General features: G+C 49.3%; 1 protein-coding gene across 1 annotated transcript in view; it reads right to left on the bottom strand.

Annotated features, from left to right (window-relative positions):
* Window positions 1-14,191, bottom strand: part of CPLX2 (complexin 2) — a 72,947-nt gene extending 58,756 nt beyond the window's left edge. Inside the window, exon 1 of the mRNA XM_059699240.1 lies at window positions 13,926-14,191. The gene's annotated coding sequence lies outside the window, so the exon portion shown is untranslated. The remainder of the gene's footprint in view (window positions 1-13,925) is intronic.
* Window positions 14,192-15,880: the final 1,689 nt, after the last annotated feature.

Raw genomic sequence — 15,880 nt, 5'->3', positions numbered from 1 at the left:
AACATCATTTAAAACCCACAGCGCACCACCCTGTCTCTTGACTCCGTTTAGTCAGATTTTCCCTGTTAGCCAAACTCCTGAGGGACAACTGCTGGGTCTATGCTGTCTTTCCCGGCTGGGCACCTCTACTTTGGACCTTTGCTATGTTGAAATCTTGAAAATTTCCTTCTTGCCATCTTGAAGTCTTCCATTGGCACTATAAGCCATATTCAGACCTAATTATTCATTCATCGAACACTGATATCTAACCTATACCCAGGTTTTCAGGGGACAGGAGAAGGGGGAGATGTAGTGCCTCTGATGGGTTCCCAATCCAGCATGTAAGACAGACACACACAGACACAGCCAAAGACAGTAAGGGTTTGAGTAGCTGCTGCTCACTGAATGTCACTGTTTCCTCAGTCCCTGCCTCTCTCACAGGTTTCATCCTGTGATGGGCAGTTCCTGAGATGGAACCAGCCGAGGGACCACCGTGATGGCAGCCCTCCATATTGAGATGCCAGAAGTCTTGTCTAATTCCCCACTCCGGTTCCCCACAACGAATGCCTGATGTAAAACTGGAGTTAGAATCATACCTTACTCAGAGACTCCCAAACGCTCACTCCAACAGGATGACCGATTTATAACTGTGCCGACATCTACAATATGAAACTGCCTGGCTCCTGGCCTCAGTCTGCCTTCTCCTCTCATGGCAGAGTCTGTGGACACCACCCCCCCTCCAACCTAGAGACCATCTCCCACTGATGGGGGTATTCTCAAAGGATCCTTCTCTGTTGTGAGGAGAAGACTCTGTCACTCTAAAACTATGGAAAGAACCTGGCAGAATTCCAGTAAGTTTTCAAGATTCCTAAAGGACATTCAGCCTTGTGGTGACCCCTGACCACGCCAAGATGGCTCTTTTCTTCAGTCCTCTCTGAGATGCCTCCATCTTTGGAAGACCCCACAAGTCCTCAGAACATCACCCTTTGGGTCTCCCCTGTGTTGTGGGATCAGGTTTAAGCTAAGCTTGAATTCCAGGAAGCTTCTCTTTGGTAGGCCCTAGAGTTGGATCCATTAACAAACTCAACACAACTCAAGTCAGTTCAAGCCAAGTCAACCCACTCAAGTCAACTCAACTAAAGTCAAGTCAACTCCACTTAATGCATACTTCTGTGTATCTCTCTTTGCCTATTCCATACTCAGCCAGGCTCTAGTTTGAGGAAGGAAGAATTGTACAGTTAACAAGACACAATCTGCACTCTCAAAGAGTTGTCCTTTTTGAACATAGATTCCAGACTCAAACTTTTCCTTGAGCTAAGGAACTCCTTGCACAAGGGGCTGGAGAAAGAAATATCTTCTCTAGCCTGGAGATAGCCCCACTAACAGCCTAATTCCTGGGGTCCATTCCCCAAGACTTCTCAAACTACCCTCCTGGGGTTGTGTGACTTAAAGACTTCAGACTGCAGAGTCAGTTGGTGCCTCACCCATATGGGTCCTTAGTCATTCATTCATTTATTCCATCTATCCATTCATTCACAAATCTGCATTGAGCACTTACTATGTGTCAGATACCTTACAGATGTTACGTCATTTAATTCTCAGCAATCAATGTGGACACAGAACCAGTATGCAGCTGGCTAAAATTTAACTCAGCCCTAGTTTCAAAGCCTGTGCTCTTTCCACCTCATCCCACTGTCTCTTAGAATAATTAGATTTTATAATACGGGGTGGACATCATTGAATGCTTAAATAAGCACATTCTATATGGAGGGAAAGAGGGCAGTAATGAATATTTTATATAAGGTGAAATCCCACCTGACCAGTTTATTAGAATTCTTTGAGAAGTGAACTATATCGGGAGATAAAGGGTGACTTTTACAAAAAAGCCTTTGTCAAGTTTCTACCCCAAAGCCTATTAATAAAATTGATTCATTGTAGAATTGGGCAGAGGTGGGTGGTGAGTGGGAGGGAGTCTATTTTTGCATGGTTAGAGAACTGGCTTAGAGACAAGAAAGAGAGGGTGGAAATAAATGGGTGCTTGTTCAAATGGAGAACGAGTGTTCCCCAGGAATTGGTACTGTTGGGTCTTATATAATACCCAATGTGCACGCATTGAGCACTCAGTGTGTGCAGGTCATGCATTAAGCATCGGGGGGGGGGGGATACCCAAATAAGCCAGCCTCATCTCCCCTCCTGGAGGAGCCCAAGGAAGGAAGTGCTCAGTGATATCTCCAAGTTTTCAGAGGACGGGAAGCACCTCGGTGGAGTGACATGGCAGGACATGGGAGAAAAAACTGAAGAAGGTGGCCAGGGAAAGGGAAGGAGCTCCAGGCAGCAATCAGAAGATGTGAGCTCTGGGACCAGCAGCGTCACTGACTTGCTGTGTGACACTAGGCACGTTCTTCCCCTCTCTGGGTCTCATTTTTCTCTCCTGTACAATGAAGGGATTTGCCTAGATCTGTGAGGATGTGGTGCTTTGGATGGAGAACAGTGACTTGAAAAAGGACTGGTGATGAGAGTCTCCATTTCTTGTGGCCAAAATGTCCCCTTCTGTCCCTGCACCATGATGGGGACCACTCTTCCTCATTCATGAGCAGTGAGGAGGGGGCAGGGAGCCATGGGGTCTGTGATGCTGGGGCTTGGAGCCCAGCCTGGAATTCCTCAGTGGCATTAGCTACGAGTGACTCAGCGTCATAAATAGCTCCCATCTGGGTGAGCAACGATAGCTACAGCGATAGAGCGATCTCTGTATCCACACACACACTCTCTGTGCAAATATGCGGCTCTCTGTATGCTAAATATGAGGTGCCCTGGAGACGTTCCTCCTCTTAAAAGACTATCTGGTATGAAACTCAAGACTGTTTATTTAAAGAAACAAGTTTACAACTCTGCACGTTGAATTGCTGGTTGTGGGTGGTGGAGAAGAGGCGATGTGGATGAAGGGACGCTGGATGTTATCTGAGCTTGGGGGCCCTGGAAGTGGGGCTGAGGCTGCCTGCTCCACCTTCATCCTCTGTCCGCAGCTGGAGGGGGTGACGGACACCACACACAGATGCTTGAGATCCTGAAGTGGGTGTGTGTGTGTGTGTGTGGGGGGGGAGTGTTGAGCCATAGTTTAGCAGAAATTGCATAGGAACTGGGAGTGACAGGAGAGCCAGGTTCCAGCACTGTTGTGTGCTGCTGTTGATCTGGGGCAGTTCATGAATTCACTCATTCACTCATCGAGCATGGACCAAGCACCTGCAAGGTGCAGAGGCCGCTTGCGGATACAGACAAGAAAAAGTAAGTCTAAATTCAGGCTTAGTGAACTACCAGCTAGATGCCTTTGGGCAAGTCCTTTCCCTTCTCTGAGCATCCGTTTCCCACCTCTGACCGGGGAAAATAAAGCCACCTAAGGTTTTTGGGGAGCATCACTGAATAAGGCGACACACAAGGAAGTGCTTCTTGGCTGCAAACAGCTCTAAAAATGCACACTAATGCGACCCCCCCACACTGTCCAGTTGATCCATCTCATTCCTACTTAGGAGTATTCTTGGTGATTGTGGAGAGGAAACATCATCATGACCCCTGTACCAGGAGTGGGGGGCACTGGGCACCACCCATGGGGTAGCCCTGCAAGTTCCCTTTCCTTTGCTTCTTGGCCGAGCTGGGATGCAGGGACCTTCAGTCAGTGAGCAGAACAGATAGCATGCCAGGGACACACAGCTTCCTGGGGGAGGAGAGAGGGTGTTGCGGGTGATGGAGAGAGCTTCTGGGAAGCTGGCTTTCTGAATGGCACTGAACCCCAGACCCACCAAAGGTATGCCCTTGCCTCTCCTGAGGCCACCACTGATGCTGTCGGTTCCAGCAAGGGGCTGGGCAGGATGCAGACCTGCCGGGCATTCCCCTGGCCCCACCTCACCTGCTTCCTGACAACAGTTGTCCATGTTGGTCAGTGGTTCAGCAGTGCTTATATTATACCACTGACAGCATTGCTTTCTGGCTTAAATGTGATCTCTGACTGGTGACAATGGATGGAATTATTGTCAGCTATATCTGGGTTGGAATTTTGGCTTGATGGAAATCTATTACATCTCTGGGATCCTCAGTTTCCTTGTGTGTAAAATGGGGCTACTGATAGCACCAGTTTCATACATTAGGTGCCATGTAAGTGCACGTTATTGTTGTGGGTGGTGAACAGATAATGTTTGTGAGGATGTCTACCAAGTTGTAGCCCTCACATTTTAGTTACCGTCCTCTGCATTTTTCTAGGAGGCGCCTAGCATTCCCCAAAAGGCACTGATTGGGACTTACATGACTGTTTCCACAGCGTTGCACAAGGCCTGGCACAGAGCGGGCACCCAGTGCGACCTGCTGATTGCACAGTGCCTGATGAGTGTGCCTTCGCAGCATCATTAGGGCTGGTGAGGTCCCTGTCCCACTCTGTCCTCAGATGAGGACGCAGGTCGGAGAGGGGAAATGTCTTCTCAGTTTCCCACAGGGTGAACGGGGAGCTGAACAGGGCCCTCATTCCCCGATCTTTCCACCCTCTGCAGTCAGAGCGTTTCTTGGGTGGACACCAAGGCTCTGGCCAGTGCAGGGGCCTGAGATGTGTGCTTGGGGGCCCGAGTAAAGCCTGTCGCTGCCTCCTCGATGGTTTCCCTTTCCTTCCATACAGCCCTGCTCATTGTGCCTCAAGGAAGTGGAGATTCTTGTCTGGTCGACAGAGGTTGGGACAGAGGACTTGGCCCAGACCACAGAGGTGGTCCAGGAAGCAGGGGTTCCAGCAGATCAGCCAACCCAGGGCCATTTACATTGCGGCAGCCTTCCAGGAGCACCCTGGGTCATCCCACATCTAACCCCTGTGTCTCAAAAAACCCCACAACAACACAAAAAAACAAAAACAACACACCAAAAAACAAAAAAAGAAAGAAAAGGAAAAAAACGAAACCATGACCCCTGGGTCTTAGCTATTCCACAGTACTATTACTTCCTAACCCAATCTCCTCTAGCCCCATCCCACTGCTAGGAGAGGAGCGTGGTGAGGCAGGGCCCCACTGGTTCCCCAGAGCCTGGCACTTAGCAGGACTTGATAATTATCTGCAGAGAGCATGAATGAATAAGTAATGAGTGGCTGAACGACTGGGCCCAGCCACGTTCTAAATGCTGGTGACTCCACAGTGAAAAGGGCAGGCCTGTTCCCTGCCGTCAGGGAGCTGACAATATTTGAATTTAAAACTAGCTACTGGATTGCAAACAGGGAAGATGTTACTGTTTTCTGGCCAGCAAGGTGGGGAAGTGGGGAAAGAGTGTATGTGGGCAGAGCCTGCTGACTGCCCAGGGAGTGGGCACTGGGGAACAGAGGAGCCTCCCGGCCACAGGCAGGGCCACCTGCATGCTGGGTCCTGCGGCTGACCTTTAAGAAGGCGAGGAAAGAAAGGCGGAAAGACATTATGTGTTTAATGTCTACCTCCTGCTGAGTCCCAAACAGCCTGCACATTGCCTGGCACACAGTTGGTATTAAATGCATATTGTTCAACGAATGCAGGGTGGGCAGAAAGCATGTCAGGATGCTTCAGGTCTGGAGGCTTGTGAGAATCAAGTATTAACGATCAGAATTGTTATGACTTATACTTGAATAGGGTTTTACTGTCCACAGACCCCTTTCAGACAACAGCTATTATTCTCACAGGTGAGGAGGACAGTCAGTGCTCATTTATTACTGAGCACTCGTGTGGGGCGCTAGTAGTGTCAACATAAACCACAGGGCAGCGGCAGCACTTGTCACGTATCGGCCATGTGCCAAGCCCTTTACATCCACAGCCTCTAATACTCACATTAGCCTGCAAGGCCAAGGCCATAATCCCCATCTCACAGAGGAGAGCATGGAGGCTCAGAGCAGTCTTGATCTTGCACACCTGGAACCTGGTCTTACTCTAGGAGTGAGGCATAAAGAGCTCACAGCCTAATGGGGACACCACAGGAAAATGGACAGTTAAAACACAGTGTAGCATCCACGCAAATGCAGGCTTGTCAGCAGCGCCTCACTGCAAGGAGGCCGGGGCAGGGCTTCCCTGGGAAGCGGACGCTTAGAGGACAGTGGAGCTGGAAGGGCATTCCAAACAGAAGGAACAGCATCTACAGAGACATGGAGGAAGCCCGGTCTTCCCAGGCAGTCAGAGGAATTTGGTTTGGCCTTGGGGAGAAAGAGGAGGCTCGGAGGTTGTTGGGGCCAGTTATGAGGAGCCTTGGTGGGGCATGGGCTTTTAACAGGACTCTTGCTTAGTGCTCTGGAGCGCTCCTTCTGGGGGCAGGAGTGGGGGTGGGGGCATGGGAGGAGCAGGACTCAGCAAGCAGGACTTGTGCTTGCTGAGCGGTGGGGTAGCGAGAGAATGGACTCAGCTTCCAGGCTGGGGTGGTGCGTGGAGTGTGGAGATGCTGGGTCTGTGAGCACCAACCCTCCCATTGGTTGACCCACCATGTGGAGTTGGAGGTCCTCCTCCAGCTCCTGAGATCACAGTGGCAAGTCCTGGTTTCTGCCCCAGCCCCAGCTCTAGCTCTAGCCATGGCCTCTTTTGCCACCTGATTGCTCCCAAACTGTGTCCTAGCAACCTTGCAGCCCTCACCTTGGCAACACGGGCTTCTGCACACTCATGATCTGATTGGGCTGCGAGGGAAGGTGGAGCTGGAATGCCTTGTGTCCACCAGGCGTGCCCAGGGAACCAGCCCTGGCCGGCTATAGGCTGTACCCCTGGGCTCAGCAGGCAGAGGCTGGCCAAACAGATGAGGGAGGTGGGTCTGGCCACTGGACAAGACTCTGGACTGGGAGCCTTTAAAGCTGAATTCTGACCTCAGGGGGATGGTCTGCCTGAGTGACCTTGGACTAGTCTCTTCCCCTCCCTGGACCTCAGTTTTCCCTTTTGTAAAATAAGGAGGCTGGATAACACCACCTCTAGAGTCAAATATTCTCCCATTTTTTATCTTTTCCATGGTTATTGCTTGGATGCTCTATTGTTGGCACAAATTTTAGTGTCAGACTCCAGGTTTTTAAATCCTGGTTTACTTGGACAAGTCACTTCACCTCTCTGAGCCTGAATTTTTCCTTCTGTGAAATGAATATATCTCATGCTGTCTCACCCAAAGTGTCATGAGAATCAGTTGAAGTGGTATAAACAAAAGTGCTTTAAAGTGACAAAGAGCTATACTGTTGTTAGCTGTGCTCAGTAATGATTTATTGAACCCCCTTCCGCCCTCACCCCACCAGCAACAACAGTGTGCATTATTGAACACTTAGTGTATGCCAAGCATTGTGCTGAGGGTCTTACTCATATTATTTCATTTTATCTTCACAACAACCATATAAGGCACTTGCTATTATTATTCCCATTTTCCAGATGAACAGATAGAGGGCCTATATGGTTATGTATAGAAGGAGCTCAGCCAGGCTCTCTGGCTGCAAAACATAACCATTTAAAATGTTGTGAGGTGGCCATCTCAGGATCTGCTTTCCATCTTGGGTTTTCCTCTTGCCTGAAGTCAGGATCTAACTCAGCATTAGGTAGGCAGAGGCACTGCCATTTGTCGAGCATCCTTCCTCTATGTGCATGGATTGGTCAGCGCCTTAGACTTTCACATGCACGCCAAGAGTGTCCTTACAATGAAGATTTTGATTGAGGGTCTGGGGTGCAGCTGAGGTTCTGCATTTCTAATAAGGTCTCAGGAGATGCTGATAGTGCTGGCCTGTGGACCACACGTTGAATAGCTAGGTGCTAGAGGATTTAAAATAGCATCTTATTGAATCCTGGAGTCTTGGTTTTATTAGCCCCAGGGTCACAGATGGGAAACCAAGGCTGGAAAGGCAATACACCTTACTCAGGGTCCCACAGCATTGCTAGTATAAGGCGTTGGTTCAAATGTAAGCCCCTGTCAACCTCTCTGCCCTCATCTCTACCACCCTCTCTCTCGCTCACTTAATTATTCTTCTAACTCGACATTAACAGTGTCTGGGGCAGCAGGCCACGCATCAGCTCCTGGCTGTGTGGTCCTTGCTCAGGTCTTGCCTCCATGGCTGAGGCAAGCAGTGATCTCTGAGGCCCTACTAGGAATCCTATCTTACTTTCAGTTCATCCTGAGCAGACCGGCTCCAATCCTGGCTCCCAGGATTAGATCCTGTGTATGTATGACTCATTCCATTTGCCTCACCCTCAACCTAGATTTTTAGAATCCTGGCTTTATTTGAAAATTTTGATATTTTATCCATCATGGATATTTTACATTAATCTTGTTTTAATTGCACCAGATGTTTACCTTGATGACTGAGGTTTTAGCATTTTGTACCTGAGGCAGGTGCCTCTTCCCTACCTCACCCCAGCCACGGCTGGCCCTGTGTCTTCTCCCTCCCCTTCCTGCCTCATGGCATCAGGATGCTGCCTGCACTGTGGTGCCCACCTGACAGCCAGCCAGCCCATGGATTTACTTCCCAGCAGGGGAACCCATTACTTTGTTTGCCCTTTGGCTGACCTACTCTAGAGATGGCAGCAGGGGCTGTGGGCCTGAAGGGGGTGCGTCCAGGCATTCACTCTGACCTGGGCTTTGCCTCTCAAGCTCCTTACCAGTGGGGTGACAAGGGAATGACTCAACCACCGTTTAGATTATGCCAGCCTCTGCTTCCCCCAGTCCTCAAGGCTTTCCTGCTCTGGCCCCTGTTAACCTCCAACCCCCATCTCTCTCTCTCTCTCTCTCTCTCTCTCTCTCTCTCTCTCTCTCTCTCTCTCTCTCTCTCTCTCTCTCTCCTCACTTAGTTTCTATCTTGCACCCTGTCAGGCTTCCTTCTACCCCAGGACCTTTGTATTTTCTGCTCGGACACTTGTCCCATAGCTAGCTGCTTCCCATCCAGATGTCAGCTTCAATGCCTCTTTCTTCAAGTTTCCCCTTCCTGCCTTATGTGAACAGCCACCACTTGCCTTAGCTCACCCCTCTTTTAGTTCCTTCCTAGCACTTATATAACTTGGTGAAATTATTTGTTCACTCACTATTTTCTCTCTCCCCATTAAAATTATGAGCTCAGTAAGAACACAGACCCTTTCTTATTATTCATTTTCTCTCCAGCTCCTAAAATAGGCACTGGCCCATCAGAGGTGCTTAGTGAGTGTTGAGAAATGAATGAGCCATTCTTGGGGCTTCAGTTTCCACATTTGTGAAATGGGATGACAACCCTAACCCCACGCTGCCAGAGTCAACAGCAAAATGGCCCAGGGGCGACGGCAGTGCTATCCCCATTTGATAGATGATGAACTTGAAGTTCAGAGAAGTGGTGGGACTTCCGCAAGACCACCCAGCCAGAGTGCCAGGGCTGGCATTCTCTGCAGTTTGGATGAGCACCTGGCTCCATGCCCTGCTCCAAGTGGGCATTCAGCATCCTGGGAACTGGCTCTGACTTTCTCTGAGTCTCCTTCCATCTGCTGGTTGAACTGCAAGACCCTACTTGCCCACGTGGCTGTCCCAGCTTCCTGCCGAGTCAAAGACAGGAATTCTAATGGCTGTTTTTTGTGCAACACAAAGGCCTGCCTCTTGCAAATGTGGAGATAGATTTTCTCTGCGTTGGCAATTACTACGCTGAATGTCTGGGGAATAGTTTTCGTCTTTCAGGCATTTTACCAAGATTAACTTCTGAACCCTGTGCAGCAATGCTTGTTGCAACTTGAGGGGGTGTCAGGGGGAGTGTGAGTGGCAGTGGCATTTGTCACAGAAGCTGAGGTTCAGAAGGGCTTGAGCCCCCCAAGGCACCATCTCTAGGGGTTTGATTTATTTTCCTGAGAGAGGTTTCACCACTGTTTGCACGGATTTTCTTGAGGATTCAAGGTTTTTTACTTTTCCTGCTCTCTCTGGTCATCAATTCAGCAACGTATTCCACAAATATTTACTGAGAATATCCTAGGTATTGTTTTAACCCTGAGGCTGCAGTGAGGGGACAAACTATATTCTGCCCTTGCCCCCTGCAATATTGGATCAGTAGGGGGGACAGATGTCAGTGCCCTGACAGTGACTATCTATGTGACTGTGGATAGGCCCCTTTTCTCTCTGGGTCTTTGGGTTTTAACTTCCTCTCCTCCCAAATCCCCCTGCTTAAAAGCCTTTGATGGCCCCTCATTGCTTAAAGAACAAGATGGGCATTTGGGCTTGATCTTCACCCCTCAGAGTCCAGCTCTAGTCAACTAGATGACTTTTTACAGCACACGTTCTCTGCTTCCCTACCCCCTTTCACTCATTTTTATTTAACCAATATGTCACGTTCTAAATGCTAGGCACCAAGTGCTTCACAAATTTTAACCTTTTTAAAACATTAAATATAAATTTGTATTAGTTTCAGGTATACAGCATAGTGGTTAGACAATCATATACTTTACAAAGTGATCCTCCCAATATTTCAAGTACCCACCTGGCACTATACATAGAATTTTAACTTGTTTAATTGTCACAGGAACCTCTTGATATAAGTAGTATTGTGATTCTCATAATCTCCACTTTAAAGATGAGGACATTGAAACAGAGAGGTCAGGAACTTGCCTATGTTCACACAGCTGCTAAGTGGCATGGCTGGGTTTGAACCCGGACAGCCTGACTCCTGGCCCACACACTCCCCTTCAGGCCTCCTATTCTTAGGAGCTTATGGCTCAGATTACTTTGAAAGGGAAGCTCTCACTTTTGTTTTATGGGGCTCAATTTGTCTTTTGGTCAGCTTGCAAATAGTTACTGTCCTCTGCCATGGTGTAGATAGGAAAGATAAACAATTTTGGCTTGGTCACACCTGTTGAGGGTTGATGTACACCCCCCTCCCCTTTTTTTTCTGAAATAGTTTCTCTAATGCACGTGGTTCATCTCCATGGTGTGGCCTCTCTCAAAACTTTCTGCTAAAAAACAGGAATGTTCAGAACAGATCAAGGAGGGAAAGTCATGATTCGAGTTAGTGGAACAACAACATTCGAATGGCAAAGGTTGTTGTTGATAGTACAAATCCTTCTGCACTGAATGATGTGATGTCTTGTGTTTGCTTTAAAATAAGTCTCTCTGTGTGTATGATGAAACTGGGTGTGGGTATGGATGAAACAAAATTAGCCAATTGTTGAAGCTGGATGATAGATAAGCGGGGCTTTCTTATACTATTCTTTCTATTTAAAAAAATATGTTTGAAATATTTCATCACAAAGGCCCTTTGGAGACTGGCTCCAGCCTTTCTGTCCATTCCCATTTTACAGTTCCCATCTCGAGGCCCCTCTGGCACAGTGACATCACCCTGGTGGCTGTGATTTCATGCCTTTAGGCCTCTCCACACAGTTCCATCTGTCTGAGGTACTTTTCTTTTTCCCCCTCAGTTCATTACTCCTGCATGGGAGAGCCCACAGCCTGGTATCTCGATTAAAGCACTTATCACAGAGCAGCTGTTTTCTTTTTGGCTTCCTCAGCTGGTCTGTGTCCTCCTCGGGACACTTCCCTGTCTCCCTACTGCACAGCCAGTGCCCCAACACAGGTCATGTTTACAAAGGGAATAATAACAGGAATGGTAGCTACCATGTTTTTTGAGCATTTACTATGTGCCAGGCTCCACCCTAATCTCATGCAGGCTTTTCATTAAACCCTCATAAGTGGGACCATTAACTTGTCTTCTCAGAAGGGTACTTGCCAAAGGTCACGTGCCAGTGACAGAGCTGAGCTTTGGACTCAGAATAAAAACCACTCAGCTCTGTGGTCGGAAGGAATCAAATACGTATGGTGAAGTTAAAGTTTTAAAGTCTTTAAATATACAGCGAAATTCAACAAAGGATGTTCCCCCACCCCCAGAACATCCGGTGGGGCTAGCGTTCCAGGACTGATAGCTCAGTGGGAAAAATACAGAGTCCAAACCTGCGTCATCCAATATGAAAGCCATTTACCTACCACCTGGGGCTTTTGCGCGCTGGGAGGGAGGCTAGTCTTTGGAAGAAGTGCTGTAACTGCGAAGTACACACGGATTTCTGAGATCTTGGTAAGAACAAAATAATGTGAGCTACCTCATTGACGACATTTCATAATTCTTGGATGAGTGGCATTAAAGAAAGCGTTATGAAAATCAATTTCACCAGTTTCTTTTTACATTTTTTAAAGTGTGGCTACTAGGAAATGTTAAATTGTATGTGCGGCCATCATTTCTGCCTGGAGACAGACCTGTATTTGATTCTCACGTCTTCTACTTACTTCTTACCCTCTTGTCACTAAGGTGGCCTTGCTTAAGGACCCACGAGCAGACCTGTCCTTAAAAGTTTGAAAATCTGAGATCCAGAGAAACCAATAAACTATTAAGTCTGTGGTCTTAAAACTTGCTCATAAAGATGGCAATGGTGATGGGCTTTTTGAATTCAAGAATGGGAACTCTTGAGCTCAGGGCTGTCCTCTGCCTGGCAGCTCAGTGAAAAGGAGAGATGGACATCAGTCTGTAGCTGCCCCACACCACTTTGGTCTCAGCCTTCCATAGACTGGCGCAGCTAGGCAGCACAAATGAGGAATATTTGTAATGTTGCTTGCTCAAGACGATTAAAAGGAACTATATTTGCAGATGGAATTAAGGTGGATTTTAAAGAAAAACAAAACAAAACAAAAAAACAACCACTCAGCTCTTCTCCCTGCATCTCGGATTTTAAAAGGCTTCTGTATGAATGTTATACAACAGACCCAGGATTTGGGGAGCCTGGGCTTTAGGCCCAGTTCTGCTACTAAATTGCTGCCTGACCTTGGGCAAATCCCTTCTGCCCCCTAGGCGGGGTCTCCCAGTGAGACCAGCAGTGAGCGAAAGGATCACATGATCCAAGGGACCTCCCAGCCTCAGCTCACAGGGAAAAGGTTTCCACTTTCACATTTGGTTTTCTGCCGGGGAACTGGCTTTTCTATTTGGGAACCTCTCAGCTTCTCATACTTCTTCAACCTCTTTTCTTGCTAATTGCAACCTCCCAGAGCCAAACCTATTCACTACCTGCTGCCTGCTCCCCTCACCTCCCTTCCCTGTGGCTTCACTCGGGAGGTATGGAGAGGAAGCCTGGGCAGGAGGGAAGAAGAGTATGTAGCTGCCCCATTTGTGAGGCTTCTCCGTGGTTTCTTGTTCCCCCTCCCCCACGGAAACTCAGCCTCATACTTTCTAGGGATGTTCTGGGGGCAGCCCGAATCAGTGATTGCAGCTGCCAGCGTGGGGCATCGGTGTTAGGCTCCTGGTAGGAAGTCCGTGGTCTTGAGCTAGAGTGGAGGTAGGAGCTTGGGGTAGAAGAGGGGGTGCATCCTCCTTCCCCAGCTCACCCAGCTGGAGCTCAGGACCGTCTGTACCTATCTCTCCTCCCACCCTTTTCCTGACTTCCAGCTGGAACCCGCCATTGTACTGCCAGGCCTTGGCGAACTGTAGACCGAAGAGCGATCGCGACTAGGCCCCCCCCCTCCTCAGCTCGCCCCTGACACTGCTGTGGAGGGGGGCGGGGGACGGAAATCCCCTAGCGATGCAAACACCCACCCCTATGGAGCGCGGAGGCCCCCCGCCCCTCGGCTTTGTTTGGGGCTGGCGGGAGCTGTCCACTGCCGCGGTGCTGATGCGCCGAGCTGAGGAGGAGCGGAGCCTGAGGGGCCGAGGGACTATCCTCCGCGGCCCTGGTGCTGAACCGGGACCGAACGAGAGAGGAGCCCGCGGGCGGGGCGGCTGCTGTCTGCCCGAGCAGTGCCGGGCGAGGACCCCCACAGTGCACGGAACTGCCCCCGAGGTGGTGCTGAGCCCCGGCGCTCCCCGCCTTGCCCGGAAGAGCCGGCGGCGGTGAGAGCTACGGGAGAGGGAAGGAGAGCCGAGGAGAGGAAGCTGCTGCCGGCAGGGAGCTCTGCGGCGCGGGCCTGTGACTAGGGTCTCTCGGGCGGAGGAGGTGGCGGCTCAGCAACAGAGAGCGAGCGCGCGTTCTACGAACCTGTTGGAGGCTGCAGCTCCTCTGTGGCCGACCTGGAGCCCGGACCGGACGGAGATGCTGGCACGCCTCTCCTCCCTCTTTTTGGACTCTTCCGCGGAGGCGCTCCCACCTGCCTGGGCTAGCACGTGTGCATGTGGGGTGGGTGGGTGGGGGGGCGCCGAACCCCTCTTCCGTCCGCCTGAATGTCAGCCGCTGAGCAGCAAGGCACAGAACAGAGGCTTCCCCCTAGGGCAGACCTGCTCCCGGGGAGACCCAAGCTTCCTGAGAAAGGAGGCGGGGGCTGGTGACGGGGAGGAGAGAGGGCGCCAGCAGAGTTGTCTGTGAAAGCGACAGGGAAACATGGAGGAGTTCCCCACAGTCAGTTCTGTCCTGAAGTTTGAGGACTTAGGGTCCTGCTACTTAGGGACAGAGAACATCCTGCCTTGGAAATATCACCCCCCCCCCCCTCCATTCCTGTGTCCAGTAACCAAAGGCAGGTCTTGTACCTGCTCTGCTGCAAATCTGACTCACTGGTCTGACTGCCTCTCATACATCATTCCTGTCAATCACCTACCATGCCTTAGAGCTTTCTAACCGTTCCGTGTATTAGTATAGTGCATCTATAATAAGCTGCAGTCTTCATTCCCTCACCAGCAAGACCCAGGACCTCCTCTCCAACTGTGTTCTTATCAGGACAGATGATCTGACCACTCATTCTGAAAAGGTACCTGCTTTCCTTTTGGCTGGAATGTTCTTCCAACCATACTACTATGCTTTATCTTCAGGTTAAATCATGCTCATTCAAATATTTTATTTTTCTCTGTATCTCCATCTACTAGCATGGTGACTGACACACAACAGATGTTGAATTACATCTGCGGAATGAATGTACATGTGCAAAGCAGAGGGCAAAGTAACTTCTTTTCCTTCATGTGATTGTTCATTTGATATATATATATATATATATATATAAAGTGTAATATGCTAATTAGACCAGATGTCCTTCCGGATGAGGCCGAGGCTGCAAGGGAAGCCCGGGTCCCAGGTACTAGAGGGAAGCCGGTGCCAGCAGCCGGGGGAAGGAAGGCCTACTCTTGCACAAATTTCGTGCATTGGGCCTCTAGTGCATATGATCTCCACAGCCTGCCAAGCCCCACATGGCAGCATCCTGGCCTAACCTTTCTGCCTTATCACCACCAACTCTCTCTTGACTCAGTAATTCTACCTCCAGTGGCTTCCATTTTGTAACAAGCTGCTTTTTAAAAACAAAATTTTTTTTTTTTGGCTGTTTGTTATTTTGGGGACCCTTATAACCTTGATCTTTACATAGCTGAATCCTTCTTGTCCTTTGAATTTTAGCTCAAACACCACCTCCTAAAGAGGCCTTCTGTGGCCACTCTAATATTTGCTCCCCTAGTCTATAACATTGCCTGTATCATTTTTTCTTAGTAATTATTATTCTTTGAAATTATTTTGCTGACATGTTTACTTGTTTATCATTGGATTTCCCTCAACCAGATTAAACTGTCCAGGGGCAGGATCATGTCTGTCTCGCTCACTGCAGGGTTCCCATTGGATAGCGCTCGGAGAGGACTTGCCTCACACCAATGCCTTCAGAGTCCCGTTCTCCCTGTAAAGGCGTGAGCTATTGTGCACGTCATGGTGGAACCTTCTGTTAGGTATAAATCAACCAAGAATGTTTTAAACAAGAGGATCACATCAGTATTCCATGGGATAGGGGAGAAGAGGAGGGCGGAGGGCCACAGGTCTGAGGCTGTAAGATGCCAGGCCTGAATCACAGCTCCCTTTCACCGTAGATGGCAAAACCATGGCAACAGCTCACTTCACAATCTCATTTGATATTCGTGACAAACTTATCTGGTCGGTATTATTCTCTCCAACACTGAAAACATCTGAGGCTGAGAGAGGCAGACTGACCTGACCAAGACCACACAACTTGTGAGAGATGACACTCT

This window comes from Myotis daubentonii, chromosome 5 (genome assembly GCF_963259705.1).
Source record: "Myotis daubentonii chromosome 5, mMyoDau2.1, whole genome shotgun sequence".
NCBI classification, from domain to species: Eukaryota; Metazoa; Chordata; class Mammalia; order Chiroptera; family Vespertilionidae; genus Myotis; species Myotis daubentonii.
The sequence above is the reverse complement of the archived record's forward strand: the minus strand, read 5'-3'. Positions and strand labels throughout refer to the sequence as shown.